The sequence below is a fragment of the Apteryx mantelli genome, chromosome Z, assembly GCF_036417845.1.
Source record: "Apteryx mantelli isolate bAptMan1 chromosome Z, bAptMan1.hap1, whole genome shotgun sequence".
NCBI classification, from domain to species: domain Eukaryota; kingdom Metazoa; phylum Chordata; class Aves; order Apterygiformes; family Apterygidae; genus Apteryx; species Apteryx mantelli.
The window spans coordinates 55604681-55627812 of record NC_090020.1 but is presented as its reverse complement, the minus strand read 5'-3'; positions in this window follow the sequence as shown (position 1 = coordinate 55627812).

Genomic DNA, 23132 nt, shown 5'->3' with positions numbered 1-23132 from the left:
CACAAAGAGCTTTGATGTATGCCATATACTTGTACCAGACCAACACAAATTCTTGCTCTCCGGCCTAAACTTCCAAGGCACCACCATATACCAACTTCTTTGACAATCAGAATGATGAATACAACACTACAAGTATCATAAACCTAGATTAAAGTTTAGAGAGCAGGAGATAAGAGTAGAATGTCAGTGATATTTGTCACTGCTGTATGAAATTACAAAACAATGCATTTATAAACACAAAACATTGTAAGAGGGACTAAAGGACATACACTGATGGACTGCAACATCAAAGCTCTGCCTCCTTTCCAAACATATTTATAAGACGAACATTTTGCGCTATGGCTGTGAAAAACAAACAGGATCTATTTAAGCCATTCTTGGAATCTGGGGTTAGGGGCATCTTATATGATACGACTCCTTATTCTCCAAAGTTCACCTTCCCGGGGGAAGGACCTTGCTCAGTACAGTCATTGACTACATGGGGGCCCTGCAAAGGGACGCAGTCCTTAAGAACATCATTGCAATTTCTAGTTGTGCTGAAGCAATTTTATTTTATGCATCATTTGCTATGGTTAACTGGCCCCACATTCAACCAGCCTGACAATAAAAACAAGAAACTTTCCTTGCTGTTCGGTAGCTGAATACCAGGTACTCTGCCAAGACATTCACCCCCATCAGACAGAATGTTCTTTTGAGAATGATAAATGTTTCTTTCTTCCCCATCAGCATGTCATATTTACAAAGAAGAAAGGCTGTTTTCCAGGAAGTTAATGTTTCTACCTGTCAGCCTTGAAGGTGACTCTTTTAAGGTTATATTAGTTTCTTTTAAAGCTCCTGTAATGGGACAAAAGCCAAGCAATAAAAACACTGAAGCCTACGTGTCCTAGACTGTGGTAAACACCTACAGGTGTAAAGATCTCATAAAGGTCTCATTCTTGCACACTAAAGGAGGAAAAGTGTCAGATGTGCTACACGCCATAAACCTGAAACTTTAGTAGTGTATCTTTTCTTTAGCGGCTTAGCTCTCCACATTTGTGGTTTAGCTGGCCTTTGTCTCCTGGCAATTTAAAATTGTGCAGTACCATAGGCTGTTTTTTTTCAGTTTACTGTAAAATAACATTTAACCGGAATTTAAGCTGTACATAACAGGTGACTTGATGGAGATCCTTTCTTCAACTGGGGCCCATATGATTTTTTTAGAATTTATTCTGACCTGACATGTCTATCTTTTTGACTATCATGTTTCTTGGAAGGTGAATTAATTGTCTTCCAAAACCAAAAAAACTTGCAAAACCTAAAAATGGGCTTGTGTCATTTCTCTGGTGCATGGAAAAATTGAAATGCTCTATGGGTGCACCCAACTCTTTTGGATATTTCTCTAACTTACAATAGAGAAACAGGTGTTCTGCTCAGCAGGCTGTGAGATAGCATAGCCCAGGAAAATTTCGGGTTTTAAAATTAAAATGCTTTTTATTTTCTCTTAAGAACAAATTCAGACTCATATTTACTGCAGACCCAAGGCTCTGATGAAAGAGAGTAAGTCAGCATCCTGCAGTATCATCACATCATCATCACAGTTAATGATTTCATTGTGATCAGTCTTCAATATTCATTATATTGCTAAAATTTCCCTCTGGCTCTGTGTTCTTCTGAGCTGATTATTGAAACAAAGCAAAAATGCCAAGAGGGTAATTTCAGCAAAAAAGCATAGTTAGTACAGATCATTGAACAAAATATTTTTCTGCTGGATACTCTAATTCTAGCCAGCCAAAGAACCTACATCAAAATATGGACATTGCTGTTATGAAAGCTCATATTCCTCTCATACTTATCCCCGCCCCCCAAATACCTCTATGCAAATGAGCAAAACATTCATATGAGCTAGTAATGTTTTCTTTCTGCAGATAATAACAGTGCTACATACACTATTTGAAATAAGGGCATCCTGATTCTCAATTCTCACTATTTAATTAAAAACAATGACAACAGTCTGGGCTTAGCCATTCATTTTCTTACACTTTGGCACCCTTTGGCATTCTGGGCTACAGTTTTACAGTTTGACTCAAGTTATTGCACATAACTTTTAAAATATAGTGGTGAGCAAAAAGCCATTGTCTGTAGGACTAATATTTCTTTTTCTGCTTTCCCACCACAAAAAAAGCCCTTAAAAAAAAAAAAAGGTAGTAGCGAGTGAAGAAAACAGAATGGCTGAATGGCTGACCAGGTCTGTAAACCCACTAATTTGTCTGGGTTAATTTATTTCTTTTTTCTTTCATGACAACAAACACAATCAGCCTCTATGATAAAAGATTATCATGTAGCCCTGTTGCTGCAGGATTTTTCCTCATCCTATTTTCCAGGACCTAAACCTTTTGAGGCCCAGTTTGAATGGTACTTCAAATGGTTACACACATGCACACACACGCGTGCGCACCCCCCCCCACACACACACACGAGTCAGCCAGTGTTTAATCCGTAGATTACTCTGCAGTATGGGAGCTGGGTTTTAGTAATGACTTTGTGTTTTCTAATAGAATTATACTCACTGCCTCTGTGGTTTATTTTTGCCTTTTTTCTTGTGGCACTAGAAGTTAAACCAAATCAGGTTAGAAGCGCCTAAAAATTCAGAGCTGACAAATTAGCCTGGATCTTCTAGTAGCCCCGGGCAGCAGGGGGGCGGACAGCAGGGGCCGGCTCCGGTGAGTGCCGGCTCCCGCGAGCAGCCTGGCCTTGCAGTCCGCAGAGCACACGGACATCCAGGAAAGCAGGAAGGATTACATTTCTGCAGATTCTTCCGCCCCCCGGCGCCCCCCTGGGTGAGCTTGGCACAGAGCCTGCGCTACCCCGGGGGTCGCTTGCCTGGCCCCCCTCACCACCACCCCGCCAGAGGCAGTGGGAGAGAGCACCAGGCCTGCCGCAGCCCTCGCCCCAGCTCCTCCTTCCACTTCCTTCATTTCACCTCTCCTTTCCTGCGCAGGAGCAACCTGGCCCCAGCCAGACCCGAGTCTTATCTGTGGGACAAGAAAATTCAATTTTGCATACACTATTGAAAAGCTTTGGGTGCGCTCTGGATGAACACCTCTGAGAATCAGCTGCAGTTATTGTTTTGGCACGGGCACTCAGAAGAAACCCTGTCAGGAATTTCACTAATAAAATCTCAGTAGGACTCTTCCACCATCGACAACAAATTAACTCAGCACCAACCTTACAAAGGAACACTAAAAGAAAATGAGATGCATAACAGTGTTTCACCCACTTTGCAAGCTTTGAACACTGTATTTCAGTGGTTACTAACACAGAGTGAAAGAACAAAGCCAGATTGCTTGGAACTTTTATGTTCAGAAAACCAAACTTCAGTTAATAGGAGTGTAAATCAGATACTCGTTCACTCTCTTGCTATGCACTTTGAGTCAATATGCTGTGCATGTAAGCAAGGAATAACATCAGTGTCATCAGAACAATACTGTGCTGTAGACAAGCACAAGAGAGATATGAAACCATATTGCATAAAGTCTAATCTTAATTACTGTGAAATGCAGTTAGGCTTTCAGTTAACCACATCTGCAGTCACAGCAGTGCCTTATTTGTAATTACTTGGTATTCATATTAGAGATTTTGCAGCTTAACCAAAGCAACTAGAAACTCTACATTTGAATTTTCAAAATGCCAGTTGTTTTGAGAATCTAGTGCAATATTTTACACATACATATAAAGTCAGACGGTGATACTACATGTGAGCATGAGGAAGCTAAATGATGATGCTTTAAATAACATCTTCTGGAGACTAGTTATGAGCTGGAGCATTGGACTGAAAAGCTGGCTGACAAATCAAATGACAGCATTCAAGGATAATTCGGTTGTGGAATATTCAGGCTTCACAAATTGAATGTCACCGTTTAAACTTCAGCTCCAATCTGGTAGATGAATAGCAGGTATTTAGTCAAAATGTACACTTATGTCAGATAAAGGTAGGGACAGCAATGGGGCCGATATTTCTGTTTCACGGTTTATTAAACAATCAACTCTGTTTCAGCTTTTACTATAGAAAGACAGTGGAATGTTTTTGGCATATTGTTTTTACAAAATCCTTTTGGGGAGCCCATGTCAATTTATATCAGAGAAGTCTAGTGTCATGGACATCAAAATTAAATCTTATAGAAGTGTATTTCAGAAGCAGTGTAATTTGTGCTCAATATTATGTTTTTATTTACTGACCATCCTATGATTCTCTAAAACTTTACAATCTGAAAACTAAGTGAAAGGCAACAGAAGTATTTAAGAAAAGAAACTGAAATATCTAGGACAAACTATGAACTTCAGAAAACAAGCAAGTCAGATGGGAAAAGTGACAGAGAGAAGAAACTCTTGAAACTCATAGACCATGAATTGTGCTCAGAAGGTTAAACAATTGGGCTATTGCAGGGATAAAGATTTTGATTTGGGAAGCCATGCTCAGCTTTCTGAAGGAATTTAAGTGCTTAAGTCCAGTACAAGTTAACTGATAATTTAAAACTAGACAGAACATGACAACTTTCATTTGTTCTGAATTAATTGCAACAGCTTAGTAACTTTATACACCCAAACTACAAAGAAAAGTCTTCATAAGATTACATACAGATGGTTTAAAATTTCAACTGGAAGAGAGGCACATCACCTGCAGGGTCAGCACTAACCTCAGATGGAAACTGTTAAAAGGCACTAAGGGACAGCTTTGAGTGAACCGGCTCATTTGGCTTGGTGGAGTCAAGTAACGTGGAAGCAGTTTAAGATCCTCTTTTGTTGCATTTCTCATCTGCTAGTACCTATCTCTGAGCCATTCATCCTACGGCACTACATCTGGGAAGGACACTGAGCTCATCAAGGTCAGCTCTGACCCTTAGCCCTCTGCTGGGCCTTACCTAGGCAGCACAAAAACCTGGGTTTAAGGTTCATTTTTTTAATATATGTGCATATACACACATACATAGATACATATATAGATAGATACAGATATAGGTAAAAGTTAACACTGCATTTATCTATTAATGAATGTGAAAGCAAGGCAGAATCTTTGTTCAACCACTTCCCTACCACAGATGGTATGAAAAACAAATCTGTGGGCTATACTTTCACCATTTTTATCCATCAACGTGGTATATAATGTCTATTTTTAAAACAACAAATACACCTTAAGGAAATATTAGGCCTAGTTTTCATCCTGTTCAATCCAAGAAATCAGTAAACGGAAGGATGGTACACTTTTGTAACACCAGGGTCTAAGAGAAATCTCAGTCTCAAAGAAACTTTCTATTTTGCTCCTCTCCCATTTTGCTCTCACTATGCAAGAAACTGTTTCTGGAATATTTTACTGTATGCAAATTTCTATTCAGTGCAATGCTCATCACTTCATAAACAATGCAGTAGGAGATAGCCTGGTTACAATAAAAGGATATTGCCAAAATTGCATTGCGTTATTCTTCTACCTCAATTTTACAGTAGAAAAGACTGGTTAATGAAGTAAAATGTAAGTGCTGTAATTCAATATTAGTACAGCTATTCTTGTAATCGTTATTAATAAGTTCATTGCAAAGCAGTACACATTTTTCTTTGTAAAAGTGCAGAATGCATGTATTAAATGACAAAAAGCTAAAAACAGAGTAATATTAATTTTAAATGGCAACTGTAGGTAATATGATTCTTTATGTCAGTATGTATGTAAACAATCTAATTACAGGTATAAGCTGAAAATATAATTTTGTGCTATTGTCACAAGGATCATAAAAGACTTTAAGAATGAATAATTTTCATATAATAATTCAAGCTGCACTTGTAAAAATATCCTCCATATAGTCTTTCTGTTCTAGGTTATATGCATGATTTCAGTGGGTTCTGCACATAAGATTAGTGCCACTATATGAACTTATTTCTGTCTGTAAGTGTAAAGCTTTGTTTCTTCCCTGGCAATATGCAGTGGATGATTAAACAGTGACATAAATGCTTATCTTGTTCCTACTCTAAATCAAAAGTTGGAAACATTTTCTAAAAGAAATTCCATTTGGGGAGTTTTGAAGTGATACTAATCTTTGAAATTAGAAGCAAATGCAGATTTGCACTAGTGTGCAGAAGAACAGAAGAATGAAAGTGTCTGGCAAAGATACAAAAGGTGACTACAGGTTTGAGATTTGGTATTTTCTTATTTTGATACAGATTATATCCATCTGTCACATCATCAGGTGGGAAACGACAGAAAGATAAGTGTACTCACATACAGCCCAGTATCACAAATTCCTACTTCTATTCCACAAATATCTTCCTTAGAAAACCAGGCTAAAACCCATCAGGATTTTCCACTTTGACCAAGAGCTGTGTTAGGTTGGCAAGCATGATTTAGCACTCATACTCACTTACAGCAGTGAGTAAAACCTATTAGCCCTAATGAAATCTGTGAGACTAGCTGAAGAGGAAGGTGCTATTCACTCAGAATGAGGGCTCCAGAATTTAATACTTAAATAACTAGTATAGCCCACAAGTTTGTTTTCAGCTTCTGCACTGCAAATTAGACTACAGACTAGAGTGACAAAGACAAGATAATTATCTCCACTAACTTTTAGCAGCAATAGCTATCAGTGTCAGTCCTACTCTCCTTCTCTATGCTTCAGTAAATCCTAATGAAGAACTAAGAGAAAAAATAAAAGGGAACTTTTTTACATTAAATATCTGTCAAAGTCTCACAAAAGCACTTTAAAAAGTAATGAATATAATACTGGCAGAATGACTTGTTTATGAGCAAGCGTGGTACCCATTATACCCAAAAGAGTTGTTTGCCGCCAGCTTAGGACCGAGAGGCTGTTCCCAGTGTCAGCATCCTGCAGCCTCCTTGAACTGCTGCCACTCACCCAGCTGCTGACAAGGCAATAAACAGGGACATATTAAGAGCAACTGAGTCACCTCCTACAACTAAGTTGGGTGTTCATTTGGTATTTTCATATCTGAACGTTGGCATATATGGTAAGAATTAAGCGCATAAGCATTTTCCTAAACTCTTACAGTTTCTTGTTGATTTTAAAAAAGGTTTTATCACAAAGGCACAGGCATGTGCTTTCTAAGGTTTCTATCATTTGTTAAAATTGTTCTAATAATATTATACCTTATAGATTAAAGGGGAAATAACTCAAAGTTATTATTCTGAAGCACATGGAGTTAGGAGAAGTTGTTTTCATCGGCTCATGCAATTCTGACCATAATACATTTCATGCTCAGAACATGCAGAAGCCAGTGATGACTGTTACAGAGCAGTGTTGTCTCTACTCCGGTTTTGAATTCAGATCTAGTATTAGAGCCTATTGCACCAAAGTAGACTTCTCTACTTTTAAAGAAAAGGCTCAAGTGTCAGTCGCATGCAGGACTACACACCTCCTCCTAGCAGTAATAAGGTGCTTTGGAGTCAGCGAAAATGAAAATCAGATTCCAAATATGAGTTTTCTGCTTCCCATTTGTCTCCCTTGACTACCTCCTAAGTGTCTGACACAAGACTTTGAGATGAGACAGAAATAAGAAGACTCATTTCCTGTTTTTCCTTTAGTTCTGTTAAAGTAAGTTTTGTGTTATGACTGGATACTAACAGAATGAAGGACAAAACAACAGTGTGACAACACTGGTAAACTGCACATTGTTTATCGTTTGAAATCTTATGATACCCTTAACAGTCGCTTCCATTTTGAAGAAGTTCTCCTAAGACCTGGTCATCAAGCTATAGCAGCAAATTGACTTTGATAATTACATATAACAAGGCTACTTAATGTAAGGCAGGTAATGGGATTTTAATTCACCAATCCATCTTGTGAATGAGGACAAGAAGTAACAGTCAGCCTCCACAGTACTTTACACACTTTTAGTGCGAGTTATATTCTGCATGTGTTAGCCCACCTGCAGTGCCACTGTTTATGCAGTCCCACTAGGAAAACAGTTTTTGCTCTCGTTTCAGAGACCTGTTACAAAATTCTATCAGACAGAAATGAGTTATATCTTTTTAATAGTCTTCCTGTCTGAAGAACAACACTAGGAGACATAGTTATCTTCTTGTGTCCTTGCCTGGTGCTTGGGTGAAGGAGGATGGGCGAGTGTGGTTTCCATTACTGGGACATACTATGCTGTAAAACAAAAAGCTGCTTCCCAGAACATGTATCTGACTGTGTAAAAGCAGCTAACGATATTGCAGTTCATCGACTTTTATCCTCTACACAGTCTACTTTCTACATTAGTGACATAAAACCACAAGCAGTAGAAAAAAGGTATATACAAATCATAGGGAAATATTAAAGGCAGAATAGGATCCAGACCATCTAATCTAGGCATCTAACATCCATTTGCTTTTATGCATGGAATGAAGCAGCCTGCGTGAAATAAGTGTTCGTGTTTCTGTGCAGTTACTGGAGAGAACAGGAGCCTTTAAAGATCTCCACAGAGAAGGAAACTCTCCAATCCAGAAAGTATCACAGTTTAGAGCATTTCACTGGCAAATACTTTTTCATAACTAGTTAGACTCCTCAGGCACTTCCTTTACAAGGGCTGCTTCATTATGGCCTCCCCCCCCAAAAAAAAAATTTACATACAAGTTAGTTGCATAAGTTAAGCAGACCACATCCCTTCCCATCTAGTGTCTTATATAACATATAGTCATGCATGCTGTTTCAGAGATCATACACTTGATGTATAAACCACATTGTCAGGCAACTTGTACTCTTTGTTTTTGAAAAGTTAACTCCTGGGCCTGTTAGTAAGATCTGCATATGTGTAAGAACATTTGCTCTGCAGAAAACTCCAAAATTTCAATCTCGTGTTCAGTCTGAAGCAAAAATATGCAATGAGGAAACTGTGTGCTTCAGAAGTTTCATGGCTCCAAAAAAAAAGTTATGTTGAAATATATAACAAATTTTAATATGAGATACTTCATAAAACAATATATTTTCAAACAGGTAAAGTGGAAAATTAGGTTCTCAGAAGTTGTAACAAAATGTGTTGATATTTTCAGTATGTACTAGTTTGGTTTGTTTTCCTAACAGAAGATTTCTCAGAAAAACACGTTCCTGAAATTTTAAGTATTGATGAACATATGCTTTCCAACAGAAAGGTTTCAACCCAATATACTGTGTGATAGTTTACAAGGTAGGCATAAATTCGCAGTAGTGGCCTTTAGCTTAAATATATCTTCAAAGAGTTGAAACAAGTCTATACAATGCACAAAATTGTTCCAGGATCTAAGATTTGAAAATAGTTTGTTTTCCAAACCTCAGAATATTATTTTTATAAGATAACTGGGTTTTCCTATGTTATTAGGTGAAAATCTTATTTTTAAGAAAGTTCATCATTTCTCTTTAAGACCCTCTTTCAGTGGTGTAGAAGCTTTTAAAATTTGAAGTATGCAAGCTGAAATTTTCTTTGCTTTGTATCTGTCAGGAGACCGACATATACACTGTTTCTTCAGCTACAAAAAGGCGGAGGAACTCACATTTGCTTTGTGCTAGAAAGAATCCGGTGTTTCAAAGATTTGTCTTTTGCTAAGTCCCTGACAATTCAACTGGATTGTCAGTTATCTTGCCGACTCTTGCAAAAAAAACAAAAAAAACAAAAAACCAAAACTCACCAAACCCCCTAGCTCTTGTACAAGCTCAGATCAAACTCTGAAGAGTTAAGCACCTAATGTTTTGGAGTTTGGGTTTGGGGTTTTGGGGGTTTTTTTTTTTTGAAGTCTTTCTCAATTGAATATGCTTTAATGCCTCAAAACTACCATGCACTGGTTATTATCATAGAAAGGCTGAATACACTGAATCCTCTGAGAATTTCTTCCTGCAATGAAGGTAAATGTGACAAAACAGAACATATAATTTTCACAGAGTAACAGGTTATGTTCTAAGCCTAATTTACAAAAGTTAAACCACAAAAAGGCAGGAAAGAGACTGAGATTTACCAAACAGGAAAACTGGGATTGAGGATGGATGGAAGGAAAAAGAGTTGGAGGGGGAGGAAACAGAAAAAGATTAAGGTATCATCAGATTTCACCAGCCTTTGCATCTCAGGCACTGTCTTTCTTCTTGGGTTCAGATTCCTTCTCCCATCCAGTTTCTTTTGTTCCCTACCGTGATAGAGAGGCACTTGCTGGATGGTCGTCAAGTAAACACGTACCAAATTGCCTCAGCTGGGAATTAGCTCTACCAACTCAACATTTGCTTTGAAAAAAACATTCTGTGCAGCTTTTTAATTGCGATTCCAGAATACGAAAATCCTTCTACATAATTAAATACCATTACTAAAAAGAGGCTCATGGAACTGCTTATGGCCTTGGCTGCAGAGCTCTGCAAGGAAGGCAGAGCTGGCCGGCTCCTGCGCCAGCACACAGCAAACACCAAGCCCCAGAGCAGGCGGCTGCGGGGCTGCAGCAGGCTCCAAGGCCACTGCAGCCCAAAGCACTGGCTCAACAGCAGCCTTGGCATTGGGGAGCCCGAGCAGCATTCCCAATTGGCAAGTGAAGGGACAGGGAACTTGTTCACAGGCCTGCCTCAAGCTCTCATTTGAAGTTTCTGAAAGACAACTGCCAGCCTGCACATTTCGACTCCAGGAAACAAGCCTTTTCTGGCCTATATTTTGGATATTTTAGATAAACAAAATTATTTCAAGGCTTTTCTGTATCATCTTCCTAATGATTTCTTATGTTAATAGGCATCTCTTTCAAAAAGTGTGAATTTAACCTACTGCTTAGCCAAAAGAACAGTTAACTAAGAGCCTAATCTCATATCATAGCATTACATCATTATAAGCTCATGTTCCTATTTTCAACATTCTTTCTGAAAAAGCATTATTTAAAAAGTAATTGTAGGTTACTTTTGTAATTCAAGACAAGAGTAGTAAAAATGCAAAAGCCCCTCAAATCTGTAATTTCTGTAAAATCTCTAAACATGTCTATAATCCCAAAAATGTAATGGCACACAATATTTTGCAAAGATAGTCTTATTTAAAGTTTGAGTTTGTTATCTGAGCTTCTACTTCTTTTCAGCTCATGATTCTTCTGGTGGACAATGCTGCCTAATGAACACATAAAACTGTCAGTATTTGTTTTTATTGAGAACTGAGATTCATACTTTTCACAGGTTTGACAAGGTAAATATCATTTAGTGGGCTAGTGGACCTGTATGTTATCACATATCATGCTCTATTAAACTCCCATTAATTTCCAGATAAGTTTTTGAAGAAGACAAAGCAAAGTACATAATGATAGAGTTCTGGTGATATCCATTTTCACAGATGTAGATGAACAAGTATAGGCTCTTTCTGAGTTGCTCCAAAGGCTCTTAATGAGAAAATCTGTAGCTTTCATTCCATCAGACCTTCAGAGTTAAAAGCATGAGAAGCACATTCAGCAGCCTGGAAATAGTATTAATTTAGACCTTCATTTGAAACTTTATTATTTAACACAGAATTTCAATCTCCTGTTATTCTGACATTATTTTTGGAGTGTGAACAAAAAGACATTCACTAAACTTCTCAGTACAAGAACTCTGCAGTGCTAGAGATATTTTGTTTATTGACAATCAACCCAAGGATAAATACCTAGAAAAAGAATAATGACATCACAGGGTGATTGTATCCTTAAATCTATCCCCTGTAAGGAAGTTAAACTAGAGCCTGAGAGCTCCAATTACCCTCCCCTAATTTACTTAACAGGGATCGAGTTGAAGAAAGAGCTAAAAGCAGTAGTTCAATACAGAAATTTCAAGAGGAGAAATCTTTTTGTAGGGATGAAGAGCCAGCAGAGAGATAAAAAAGGAACAGCTAAGAGTTCAGGGAGTCTTGAAGAAGCTGAGACTACAAGACAGTTATGTGGGTCAGTACTGTTTAAAAGAGTAGATAGGTAGGAAGCACATACATAAGATGAGTAAAATATTCCAACCCTCAAAAAGCAGAAGATGCTTTATTTGTATATGATTTGAGTTTCCTTCTAATACTTTTACAGAGATCAGTGGAAGCCCTACAGATCACCTCTAAGGAAGATTCATGGAAATTTAGAAATTTCTGTGGCATGGAAATTTAGAAGATTAGCTACCACTACTTTACTGAGTATTATTTATCGAGTATATTGTAACTATACACTATAATGACGTGATCAAAATCACTAAAAGCTTGTGGTAGAATCAAAATTATTTCACCAAACAATTCCATTTAAACTCTGTTGATGGGTTTCCCCGATACTCTGTTTATGTTTTCTCCCTATTTTTATCTCATTTTAAGTAATCAAGTTCTCTCATATAAGTAAGTAATTGGTTTCTCCTCCCTCAATACACTACTTGTCAAGAAACACATACTCTCTCATTATCTTCTTAATTACTTTTTGTCAAAAATAAATACATATATAGAACTGTTGGATCTAGACTGTCGTCTTTCCTTCCTGAAGCAGAGAGGAAGGGTCAGGGACATGAATGAGGTAGAAATAAGCAGAGAGAAGAACAGAAGCCGTTTCTGATTTACTTTGTCTACAATAGCTCTAACCACGGTATACAACATTCTTATGCTTTTCTCCCCAGGAAAGGGTTGCAAAATTTATAAGCTGTAAAACAGAGTCCTCATTCTTTACTGGCTGCCTTGGTAATGATTATATTCCTGAACACTAAGCCTTCCCTCCAGTTTTTAAATTTCTATATGAACTTTTGCATCAAGAAATTAACATAACAGAGAAAGAGAAGAGGACTCTTCTTACTTATTTCAAGGCTTGATGCAAATATGTATGAGGGTCTAATGTATATTCCAGTGTTTTTTCTTCTATCTTCTAAAGGTTAAGTCACTTCTTGACCAGGGAAGAGAGGATTTAATGGTTCCAGAATACAAGTGTCATATAGGAAACTCAAAATGAACTCTTAATTCTTTTGTATTCTCCTTCTTTTTCCAACCTGAATGTCAGAAAAATAGGGGCTAAATACAGAGTGCTGTTGAAAGTGGTGGAGAAAAGTTATATAGTGAAACAGGGAGGTTTTTTTTCTTCTTGAATCTGCTCCCAGGCAGCTTCCTGGAGCCTGAAAACTTTCTTTGGTGAATTTCTCTGAGGAAATGAAATAGTAGCTAAACATGCACTCGCTTTTCTTCTGCAGTGGTTAAGGAAAGTAGCAATTCATGATTCCATAATAAGGTCAGACACCTAAAGCACTAGGTGGCCACAGCAGGTGTGTCTTCAAGGTTTCAGAAGGAGCAGTAACATACAACTAAGATAAGTTACCACTTGTAAAAATGAAATGCAGTCTGTCTCTGCATAGTAGCTGATGAACATCATCACGCAAGGACCTTTTTACATCTTGATTTTATGTTGGAGCATAAACCATTCATTTCAATCTGCTTCAGTTGTATAATCATCAAAAAGTAATATAAAACCATATTGATTTAGTTAAATTCTGTTCAAAGATGGGACAGCAGGCGATCTGCTGAAAATACAATGAAAGTTCTAACAAACATTCTAATGGTTATTTATATACAATTACTTTTGAGCTATTTGCATCCCAAACCATAGCAAGTAGTTTTACAAAGATTTTTGCAAGAAGGGTAAACAACTTAAACTGAGATTACCTTTTCAAAGAAGGGCCTGTAGATGATCTGCCTTGTTGTCCAACATTTGATTTACTGGTAAGCAATTTGGAAAAAAACATTTTTTTTTCCTAAGTCAAATATATTCTAAAATAATTAAACCCCAAAATATCTTTCTTAAAAAAAATAATCCTTTCTGCCCTCTTTCTCACGTTCTGTTTCTCAGCTGCAAGATAGATACTAGAGGAATACTGGTAATGCTGACAGAAATAATGATCTTACTTTAAGTGTCCATAATAACAGGGGTGTATACACCCACGAAACACTCAGCTCTCTAATATAAACCAGTAATAGAATTCAAATCCCAGTGTTTTTAATGGGTGAGCAGTAAAAAACTTCGTGTTTTAGGGAGATAATGAACCTTCATTATAAACCCAAGAGCAGGCTGATGAAGAGCTCTCCGAAATGCTTTGACACCTGGATTCTTAGGAATGTGTGTCCTTGCTGATGTGGAAGATTTGAAGCTGCAGGATGTGAAGCAAGCATTTGTAAAACTCACTTAGGCTTACACTCCTGATGGAGCGACTGTCAGTGATGCTGGCTCACACTTGACTCCACAAAGCGTTTCAGGGAGATCAAGGGAATTGCTCCAAAAGTACAGGGTTACTCAATGTGTATAAATGGCAAAACTTTTCCCTACAGGAAGAGATCATTTCTATGGATGCAATGAAAGTTTTTTTCCTTTATACTGAAAATACGCATGAGTAATCTAAAAAGATAGACAGACAATGTCAATCTCCCAATATATACTTCTGTCTTATCTCCCTTACATGTAGTATTAAACGTATTACCTACAAATGGCTGTTTGGATTTCTGTCTTTCAGTTACTAATGAAGAATTCAGTGCCATCTTAGACCCTAGCTAATATGACTTTTTGCACTCAGCCAGAATGGCTCTCATCAAAATTCAGTTTGTTTTTATCCTTTCCAAGCTGTGATCCGATCTAGAGAGAGCTGCTTGCCCTCTGCTTGATTTATTATCCCTTTCACTTCTGCTCATTATCACTGGGTAACTTAATTTACCAGCAAGTTCAGCTATCCTTTTCAGGTGGATTAAAAAACATCTCTCCTCTTAATGCACACCTGTTTCCTTATAGCGAAAACAAAATTGTGATCTTCTGTTTGTCTTTTCTCTTTGAAAGAACATCTCCTTCTGCAGAATTCCTAAACTTTGATTTCAACCCATGTTTTCCCTTACCCTTGTCCTCTTTCAGCATTCTTGGAGCAATATTTATCAAACTTGCCCAATGCATGTCCATTCAAAATATTGCTCTAGAATTCATTCTCTTTGTTACAAAGAGCCGACCAAGAGAATGAATTCTACAGCAATATGTTACCAATTGGCTACATATTCAAGTTTTCTTCACAGCCTATCTATCTCATAGATTATCATCTCTGAATTACTATTGGGGAATAGCTCCCCCAAAGCATCAAAAAAAGCTACCTCCTCCAAGTCCTTCCTTAGAACTCTCTTCACCATAATTCCCACCAAAATGTTGTGAATTTCCTGTACTGCAAATACTACCTATCACCAAGACAGCCAGTGCTGTCTGGTTGTTTCTAGGCTCCCCTTTTGTAATTATTAATCCACTGTTTTTTACAGTGCCTCATACTGTCCTTCTATTTTGGGACTAAGTATCTAGGATCCCACTACAAGGCAAATAATGAACAAATATGATGATATTTAGGTGGATTTATAACTAGTCCTATGCAGAACAGTTCTATTCTTACATTAAATTCTTTCTGTATGCACATCTGAAAATAGCACAGGCTTTGGCATGCTTTCCATTGTTCCTGCAGTGTGAACTCATATTTATTTTGCTATCTATCACCCACTGGTCTTTCTCACACTTTTTTATACATTTATCTAGTCAGGAGGACATTGTATTATGCAATTCTCTCCATTGTGATCAATCATTTTCTGTATGTCAGTGTCTTTAAAAACTAAAAGCAGGCACCCTATTATTCTCTTAAATTCTCTAGTGCTGAGTAACAAATGCATCAATGTCTACACATATATCTATGATACTTTTTTTGCTACTTGTGTACCTATTGTGATACCTGTTGCTCAAAGTCATGATCATACTAGCCCAGCCTCAGCAAATGGAAAAAAATGAGTGAGTACACGTTATTCCAAGCGGTTAAGCAAAGTTTTGTGATCAGGATAGCTGCCCTTCAGAAATATTTCTTAATAAGCAACTGGAAAAAAAAAGTCAGATGTCAGGGTAAAATAAGAAGATATGCTTAAGTGAACTGATTGCTTATTGCTTAGTGGTAACAGGTGAGTTAGTTGATATGTTATATGTTATGTTATATCTCACCATATTTTTCAAACACTAATTTATTTTTTTAAATCTTTTAAGGCTTTTGTAATCCATATCAACATAGGCCTAAATCTGAAGATTAGAAGATATAGAAGATTAGGCCTTTTATCTGCTATCAAAGACAAAATAATGAATCATGTATAATTTGTTCAAATTTTATTTTTCTATTTTGAAGTCCAATATTAAGGGCCCAAAAGTCTTCCAGGCTATTACATGCCCAGTGATGCTACAAACTGTTTATGCAAAAATATTCCATACCAATAATGCAGCAAAAAGCTCACTTCAACTATAAACTGTTATTCAATAAATATACCAGCAATATAGCTATTTACATGTCTCTAAGTGCTTCTCTGTCCTGGGATTATAGTTCAAAGAATAACCAGCTGGAAAGCCTAGATGCTATATGTGAAAGCAGTTATGTATAGGACAATCCATGGTGTTATCTTCACAAAACCTTATTTCTGATGATCCAGTTCTACTTATTTTCTAAAAATGAGTAAATATGACACAAGCAAGCATATGAGGAATCATAGAAATCAATATTAAAAATGTAAGGTTTCTTAGGAGTTTTACTATTTTGATTGATTGAGCTTGAAGCTGGGACCAATTGCTGCTACTATTCTGCCAACAACTGTAGTTACCATAAGGAATTTTATAGAAATTTGCAGAATGTTTTCTGGGCATTGAAGGGAAATTAATGAGCAATAAGAAAATACTTGGGGTGTCATAAGTTTTACATGATAGCCTTAAATAACTGTACTGTTTTAGAGCCAATTCAAGTCAGGAGACAGCATTAAGAAGTTCTAATAGGACTGCATTTTCCTTTGGGAGTTACTGTCATTATGTATTATGCTGTGTGACTACACAATGAAGACAATTTAGAAGGATAAGAACATGCCTATTTCTTCCCTTCTTCATCTGACTCAGCTGCAAATATTTTATTGCTTTATCTCCAGCAGGCTCTTGTATGCATATGACTGCAGCAAAGCTGCATTTGCTTGAAATAGCTCTAAACCTTTAGGCGTTAAATGGTTCTATATCAAGTATTTTGTCTTCATGGGAAGCTATACTTTATGTGGTGTTATAGAGTTCCTATTTCAATAACAACCTTGCTTATAGCAAAGGCAACTACAGTGGATTATTTCATCAGGTGGTGTGAAACTTAAAATGGATGTTAGAGTATTTGCTGTGATTCCCACTGTAGAATACGCTGCATAACTTACTGCAGTGTAGCCACGATGGTCAAAAACAACAGCAGGACACATGGAAATATCTTCTTGTTAAAACAACTGATAAAGGTGGAAAGAAGCGGACAAATGCTCAGAAACGCAAGCTCTCCCTTAGGTCTGAAACAAAAGAAGTCAGTTGTTCTCAGCATACACTTACTTCAGCCTCGATGTTTGGGATTCAGAGCTGAAGCAGGGCTTGGGTAACTGAAGTCTTGCCTCTTTGGCCTCCTCCTCAAACCTGTCAGCTGGACTAATAGGCGATATTTCTTCCTGTACAAACCTTATCTTGTTAAATAACACACAAACCTTGTCTTGTTAAATAAACACAATTTTCAGACAATATTTTCTCTAAGTTTGAGGAAAGAAAATATCCTGAGTGACTCATGAATACTACCAAAACTCTCCATTTTTCCTACTACATGAAAATTTGAGAAGTTCAAAATGTTTTGTTTGGCAAACATAAGAGAAGATAAGTATCATTAATACATTTATTTAATAGGTGGAAATTTAACCTGTATTTTGCTGGTAAACTCTTTATTTAAAAAGCTTAGTGTTGCTATACTTCTTCAGCACATTGATAAAATTAATAAAAAGGGACCACCATGAAATTGCCAAATTTACAAAGGATTATCATTCTGATTTCCTGCACATCTACGTGATACTTGCTTCTGAATAAATATCTCTAACAAGTAAGAAAGATAAGACTTACATTAGAAAATGATGTATTTTCCAAAGGTAAAACTAATTATGATTCCATATAAGAAATAGTCAGCTTACAAATAACAAAAGCATAGTGTAATATCAAAGATGAGTTTTTACAGATTATGAGCATTTTCCAAACCTTTATCTAGATATTTTTATATCAAAAACATTTCATAATTAATTGTGTTTCATGACTCATGTTTAGTAAAGTATGAGCCAAATCTCAACAAAGAGAGATTCTTGTCAATCTCAGGAGCTTTAAATCAGTCTCAGTATGTTCAGAAAACCAAAAAATCAGGACCAAATTCAACTTTCCAATGAAAATTTGCTTGGAAATTAAGGCTTATACTCTGTAAATATTTGTGCCTATTGTGCCTACAGATTATGCAAGAATACACAGAAAGTGAATACGGTCACAAGATGGTCACACAAAGAATCATAGAAAAGTTGTTTTGTTTTATTTTAAAAGAAATAAGCAAAAAGAGCATGTGTTACTTGTTTCAGTAAGTAGGGAGAATTTTCTGCTGACTATAGCCAGTGAATTCAACCTTCAAAGCTGAATTTCCTTGCTTCTTTTAGCACAGAAAATTAGCTTCAAACTTGGTTCAAATAGCGAGTGTGGGATAGTGGGAGTTTTCAAGTGACTGGGCAGCTGCTATGGCAGACCCTCGCTTTTCATTTTCTTGGTATATGAGGTGTAGAGGAAAAGTTAAGTCATTTTTCGGTAGCCTGTGGTAGACCTAAAAAGACACCTTCCATAATTCAGTAACAGTCTGGGTTAGTTAATGTTGGCTACATCTCATATCATGTTTTATGGATGTGTGATGGCCCTAAGATTGGACAAATGGTAAAATACTAAGATGTGAAGAATACTTTAGCTAGTTCACAAGATGTTCTCCATTTTAACATGTACTTTTTAGCATTTTATGATTAAACTGTTATTCTGGGGGAGTTTCCCCCCAACATTCATCTGTAATTATTCCTTCCTGTCATCTCCTCTATGGATCTTACACTTTTTAAAGACTTTGAGTTATACTATTTATTAAAACTATAAGTAAATGATATTGGCTATTTTGTGCACATTGAAACTAACTTATCTCAGCATCTTGACTGTCAGATGGTTTATCATAGAAAAAAATCATCAATGTTTCCATACATAGTCACTAGTAATTCTTGCGCTCAGAGGTGATCAGCAAACAGTATACATTAAAATGCACTTTTGCCTTTTCAAAAGATTCGGTATCATTCTCAAATCTTGTAGCATACTGAGAGCACACAGTCAAGGGAAGGGTGCTATGTACTCTTTTCGACTGTAGCATTTCCTGAATCTCTTCTAGAGGAATATGTATTCAACTGCTGGTCAAAGTTAGATTTAGGTGGGTAACCTCCAGCACATCCTGCTCATAATTGGCACTGAAGCTCCCACGCCAGCACCACGGGGCAGACCCTGCAAAGGGAGGAGCAAATTCTGCTTTTCCTGAGCATGGCCAGGGTGCCTGTGTTAGCAAGCACTTCCCAAATCCATGCCCAGTTGCTTGCATGCAGCACTGGCATATGCACATCTTTCCCTAAGGCCATCCATTGCACAGGTGTCTTCAGCTGAACTGAGCTGTTCGAAAATTGCTCAGCTGCACTAGCTAAATGGAAAGCAAAGACAAACAGGGATTTTTTTCCCCATGCACCAATACAGGTTGGGGACTGACCGGCTGGAAAGCAGCTCTGCGGAGAAGGACCTGGGAGTGCTGGTGGACACCAAGTTAAGCATGAGGCAGCAATGTGCCCTTGTGGCCAAGAAGGCCAATGGTATCCTGGGGTGCATCAGGAAGAGTGTTGCCAGCAGGTCGAGGGAGGTGATTCTCCCCCTCTACTCAGCCCTGCTGAGGCCACATCTGGAGTACTGCGTCCAGTTCTGGGCTCCCCAGTACAAGAGGGATGTGGCACTACTGCAGCAAGTCCAGCGAAGGGCTACAAAGATGATTAGGGGACTGGAGCATCTCTCTTATGAGGAAAGGCTGAGAGAGCTGGGCCTGTTCAGCCTGGAGAAGAGAAGGCTGAGAGGAGATCTTATCAACGTGTACAAGTATCTGAAGGGAGGGTGTCAAGAGGATGGGACCAGACTCTTTTCAGTGGTGCCCAGCGACAGGACAAGAGGCAATAGGCACAAACTGAAACACAGACGCTTCCATCTGAACATGAGGAAAACCTTTTTCACTGTGAGGGTGACAGCGCACTGGAACAGGTTGCCCAGAGAGGTTGTGGAGTCTCCTTCTCTGGAGATATTCAAAAGTCGTCTGGATGCAATCCTGTGCAATGTGGTCTAGGTGACCCTGCTTGAGCAGGGGGGTTGGACTAGATGATCTCCAGAGGTCCCTTCCAACCTCAGCGATTCTGTGATTCTGTGAAACATCCCAGTAAAACAGCATCTGGGTTCATGGTCAAGCAAAATACCAAAAGTTTTTTTTTTAATGAAAACAAACAAAAAAAGAAATGCAATAATTAAATGAACATCAAATATGTAACATAAGAATGCGTGAAATACTACATTTCAAATAGGAAGTATTAAGTGCGTGGCTACAAAAGTTACAGATCAAAATTAATGGAGGTTTAAACTGAAACCATAGACAAGTGTTAACTTTAAAGAAAGGAGTTTAGCATGCTGGAAAGCAGTGTTTCATAATGTTAGCCCCCAGTCAGTACAATTTTTTTTTCATGATTATGTGCATTTAATCATATTACTTCAATGAGTATTTACTTGTTTCAAATATATTTTTCATTAACTAAACAGGCAAAATTTTCCATTACTTGTTATGGTAAAAGAAGAAAGAAAATAAAAGATTTCTCTGAATTCCAGATTATGACTCATTTCATCTCTCAAGTTGGCTAAGTCTTAGCGATAAAAAACATAAAATCATTTTTCATTTTGAAATACCAATACGGAATTGTTGGGCTTCCAAAGTAATTTAAGAAAATAAATGAAAATGACATGAACCCAGAGTAAAGGAGCTCTATAGGTTCCTTACTTCAATCAAGTGTAAAATTTAGGAGCAAATCTCTTCAATGATTATAAAACACACATCAGATGAAGCAACTGCTCTATAGCAATTTGAGGAGGAGGTAAAAAAGAATTATCCTGAACTTCGAGCAGTTATAAAGCCACCTCCAAAGCGACCATAAAAAGATGGGAAATTTTGTAAATAACTACATACATAAAGAACACCTATATTCTGTTGGAGGTTTGGCCCGTATCCTGCACCTTTTCTCTGTAGCAAAACTGAGCTCATCTCTTTACAGGCTTTTAACTCTTATTCCAGACGTTGAAGCCCCTTTCTTCTCACTTACAAGCTGAAAATGAGCAGGTTTCATTGCCATACGAATTTCTGCAGCTGTGGAAAGAATTTAACCTTCAAGAGGAGCCTTCACAGCATTTAAATATTTCTGCAAGAAAGAAACACCAAAGGAAAGCAGCACATATGCTCAAATTAAAGCTGGTCTGTTTGGTTTTTTTGATTGTAGTTTCTTCCATGTAAAAATGCAATTTGCTAAAAGTATTTTTTCCACATCATCTTTTACATCTAAACTTTCACTGCCAGCTTCTGATGGAATGAATCTGTCTTTTTCACTTCAAAATGACTTTCATTATTTTTATCTTTTTATTTGAGAATAATAGGTAGAAGATCACAGAACAATAGGTTATAACCAATCCTGACTTTTTTACAATATTATTTTTTAAAATAAAATCTGTATTTTTTCAGGCATTTATTGTTTATCTGATTGGTATTCTGTCCTCTTCAGAATGGAAAATAGTATTATAATATCTGACCAGCAATACTTAAATTATTCACCCAAGGGTAAATTCTGGCTCCTATGACAAATTTAAACAAATAGTCTGGCATGAAAACAGGGTAAGAGTCATAAGCAAGCTTGTCAGGAAAGCTTCACCATCTTTATAAGCTCTGTGTTGGAGAATAACCAAAAGCTCCATTTAATCGTAGGAGAGACTCTATTTGGTCTGACTCCAAGGAGCACAGAGGGCTGAAGTTTTTTATTTGCTTGTTTTTCCATCTTTTGCTCATCACCCTGGCATCTTGATATCCCCAGGCAACAGAGATTCCTGTATCAGGTCCTTCTGGACACAACACAAATGCCACAGAATTAGTTAAACTGCTTAATATTATGGGGAAAAAAAGTTTCTTTGTAAAATAATCAATCTGTGGCCAATAGATGGGTGCCAAAAATTACATCACTTAGCCTATTCTTAACAGGGAATCAACCTGTGATAAGAGTTCTTCATTCTATTGTCTTGCCACTAACCTCCCATGGCAAAGAGCTATGGGGCTTTCAGAAGCTGGCCAGTTTGCAGGAGAGAACTGCATTAACTTATAGTTGTCTGGCTGCTTTACTTACAGTTTTGGACAGAAGAGTCAACCTTACCATTCCTGCACAAAGCTCACTGCTTGGGTCTCTCTATCCAAAGGAAAAATCAAAATTTGGACCTTAAAGATATGAAAGAAGTGATATAACTTTGGCTCAAAAATCAAATGGGATTTGTTTTCAATTATCTGTGTGAAACATAGATATTCTAAAACTAAAGGTCAGCAAACATATACACTAGTAGTCAAATTTGACTCTAAGTACAAAACTGTACAATTATGAACACAGGAAAATGAAAAAAGCCCCAATCCATATTCTTTCTTTGTGATTTTGAAAGAGTACACAAAAAAACAGAAGAGAGTTTTAGCAATATTAAAGCCTAGCAAACAGACTGAAGTGAAAATAAGATTTTCAAGGCAGAGGTCTTTCCTGTAAACACCCTGTCATCAACCCTTATATTTTAAATCAACACTATAGAACTGAAAAGCAATATTCTGATGATTATTATATACTGAGGTATATGGCCCCAGCTGTCCCAGATAAACACAATGAATGCCATTGCTTATTCCAGCTCTCTCCAAGTCTTCATGCCTGAGTAGATCAAAATCTTTGTTTTCTAATGTATCACTGTATGCAGTGCAGCAGTTTATGACTTTGAAAATATTTTATCTCCAAAGAAAAGCTGCAGCATATGTAGTACATGCTGTCAGAATGTCAGATTAGATTTACAATAAAAATAATTGGCAACTTTGCCCTCCCCCCCCCACTCAGCTCAGAACCAATAACTAACCTTTTCTTTAAAACTGCAGAGTCAGGAAAATAACAGGTCCTACCTTTCAACTATAAATGTAAATAATGCACTATAAAATTATAGCATTAAAAATTTGGACTATAAACCTGAAAGA